The sequence below is a fragment of the Zootoca vivipara genome, chromosome 11, assembly GCF_963506605.1.
Source record: "Zootoca vivipara chromosome 11, rZooViv1.1, whole genome shotgun sequence".
Classification (NCBI taxonomy): Eukaryota; Metazoa; Chordata; class Lepidosauria; order Squamata; family Lacertidae; genus Zootoca; species Zootoca vivipara.
In genome coordinates this window covers 32,683,593-32,687,125 of record NC_083286.1, presented here as the reverse complement: position 1 = coordinate 32,687,125, position 3,533 = coordinate 32,683,593, and positions in this window count along the sequence as shown.

Genomic DNA, 3,533 nt, shown 5'->3' with positions numbered 1-3,533 from the left:
TGTCAAATGAAAAGTGATCAGGATGCATATGGACTGGAGAAGGATTTGGAGATTATCGTATACTCTCTGTATCACTCAAGGAAAAAAATAATTAAAGATGGTAAATCCCAAAGCCTAATGGCTGCAGATGCTAAACCCCCTGCTTAATCCTATATCTAGGTTGCATTTGACTGGCCTCCTTAATCGGTCATTTCTTCACATGATCACATCAGTAGGTATATGGTATTACTGTAGCTAGTAAGCAATAAAGGCAGCATATATTCAGGGCTGCATACATTGGACCCAAAGAACAACAAAATTCTTTCATCCAAATTTTGCAATCCAAATAAATTTATTAAACTTTAAGATGTCACGGGACTCTTGGCTATTTTTATTGCAGCAGATGAACCTGACTAATAAATCATCATTACTATTATTACTATCCTCCTCCTCCCAGTAGCAGACCTTGGGATCTCAAATTTTGTGTGATGCCAAAAATTGCCCGCCTTTTCATGCTCCATTCTAAATTAAAGTTCCGGAGTCTACTGTTGTTCCCCTGAGGCTTGGTTCCCAGTGTGACAGAAGCGGTCACACTCCCCGAAATCCACCTCTGCTCCTCTTCCACCCTTTACCATAAGTTCACAGGGTGGAGAAACATAAAAAACAGTGTTACGATCAATTAAAACAGTTAATCAGAATAATGGGGCAGCTCCTAACATCTTTATATATCTCAGGTGTCAAGGGCAAGGGTAAAGAGATATATTCACATCATATGCCAATGCAAATGTAGATGGATTTATTTTGCCCAACTTATTCCGCTTCCATTCTTTGGATTTAGGATTTTATGAGCAAGGACTGAAATAATGAGAAAGGGCAAATGAACAGAGAGCAGAAAGCAAACAGTTTACAGCAGTGAAGGACATTGGAGCCTATAACTCAAGAGTCCTTGATCATTACACGCAGGGCCGGCACCTCCATTTAGGCAAACTAGGCCTAGGGCGCCGAAATGGAGGGGGCACTGTCGAGCCTGCCTGCCAGGAGCAACGAGCGAGCGGTGGCGGCGGCGGCAGCACCCGTAGCTAAAGCCTTCAGCTATGGGCGCTGTTGCTGCCGCCGCCGCCGCTCACTCGCTGCCGCCGCTGCTGAAAAGCTCACAGCGTCCCCTCCATAGGCGGGAGGCGCACAAGCCAAAATGAGAGCTCAGCGCCCTCCCGCCTATGGAGGGGACGCAGCAGTGTCAGTGGCGTTGTGCACGCGTCATGACGCATGTGCTGGGTGGAGGCGCCAGAAGGTGATTTAGCCTAGGGCGCAAAAAGCCCTAGCACCGGCGCTGATTACACATCTCCTCGCTGGAGGTCCCTGTTTCAATACGTGCTGCCCAGATGTTTCAAGCTTTCATGCATTACTCCACATAAAGCTACATTTTGCACCAGTAGGCAGTGGGGGGCTGTGCTGCTTACCTGATTTCCTAATGTTGGAGTTACTGCTAGTTACTGGCAGGGAAAGGGTGAGGTGGCCCTGTCCCTTCTTGGTAACCATTCAACAAACACACAAGACGTAACCGGCTATGCATTCACATAAATAATGCTCGTCTATATTTTCCACAATATCAAATATTTCTCTCATACATAATTAACACATAAAGTTCAACAAAGTAAACAGAAGTCCCAATAGATCAGTTCATTCATAAAGTCCAAATATTTGCTAGTTTCTATTCCACATATGTCGTATATGTGACAAGGATTTCTGGAATAATGGCCTTGGTTCGCCCTCCTGGGCTTCGTCAGTTGTACATGTTCTAAATACTGGTAATATAAATGAATACAATGTCGTATTTCAACATATTTTAACAAATAAAAATAATATAAACAATATAAACAATTTTACTAAAGGTGTACTTACCGTATGTAGTATATCAAGATTATGGATCTTATGACCGAGTGCAGGCATCCCCAAACTTCGGCCTTCCAGATGTTTTGGACTACAATTCCTATCATCCCTGACCACTGGTCCCGTTAGCTAGGCATCATGGGAGTTGTAGGCAAAAACATCTGGAGGGCTGCAGTTTGGGGATGCCTGACATAGTGGTTGCTGCAGTAAACAACAACTGTTGCAATGTAAGGTTATATAGACAGGCGCAGTATTGATTTTAGTTACAGGTGACTGCAATCTACAGCTGCAAAGTTTCCTTCTTAAAGTGACCCATTTAGCACAACAGATGTAAAAAAAAACCTTGATCAATGGACAGGTGTTATAGATATAAACATTAATAATAACTAATTGAAAACAACTATAATCAATTTCAGTATTCAGACCTGAGAGTTGTAAGGAATCAAGTAGAAAAATAAATCTAGTTTCTTTTTGCATGAGGTTTTTTTTAGCTCATTCTACAGGACCTAGATATTGGGGACGCGGGTGGCGCTGTGGGTTAAACCACAGAGCCTAGGGCTTGCCGATCCGACGGTTGGCGGTTTGAATCCCCGCGACGGGGTGAGCTCCCGTTGCTCATTCCCAGCTCCTGCCAACCTAGCAGTTCGAAAGCACGTCAAAGTGCAAGTAAATAAATAGGTACCGATATAGCGGGAAGGTAAGCGGCATTTCTGTGTGCTGCTCTGGTTTGCCAGAAGCGGCTTTGTCATGCTGGCCACATGACCTGGAAGCTGTATGCCAGCTCCCTTGGCCAATAATACGAGATGAGCGCCGCAACCCCAGAATCGGTCATGACTGGACCTAATGGTCAGTTACCTTTACCATTACAGGACCTAGATATACCCAAATTACAAAACATGTCATGTCCTCATCCGAATGAGACGCTTGAATGAAATGTTGTACTAAAGGAGCATCTATTACATTTTGCAGTTTAGCCCACCCTCCCTTTCCAACCATTAGTGATAGAGATCCAGAGTGGTGGTGCTGGGCTAGAATGAGAAAGACTTGGGTTCCAATCCTTCATATTTTCACATCACTGTGATTTTTTAAAACCGATTTTTTTAAAACGGTTCTCACAAAACTTTGTCAGCATTTTAGTGTAAATTTCTCCTACTACACACAGTTTTCTATGCAATTTAAACAAGCACGTTTGGGCAAGCAATTTCCTCTAGTGGAATGCATTTTTTGTACATTTTTTCCACGATGATGTGCATTTTTGTGCGCAGTATTTGCTTTGAAAACTGCATCGCAAAAATTCAGAGAACTGTGAATTTCAAAGGATATCTGCCCCCCCCCATCCCTAACTGGAGTCTTATCTTCATTTAGGGAGCTTTAGTACGGAAGCGCACTTGTCAAAAGACGCTTCTTAATGGCCAGCTCTGTTTCCTCAAGTGTTCAGTTGTGTCTCCCCCCCTCGCTGGCATGAATTGTAAGTCATAAAAGAAAGCTGGCTCTATTCAATAGAGAAAGACAGCTCTGGACAGCCTCTTACTATGTATAGAGAGTACAGAGTAGCCCATGTGGCCTCAGATGCTGCTTCCCATTGGTTGGCTGTACTATCCATCACATGGTTTCTGAGACTACTGGCTCAGCTTTCGTTGCTACACATGAACAGATGTGTTCGG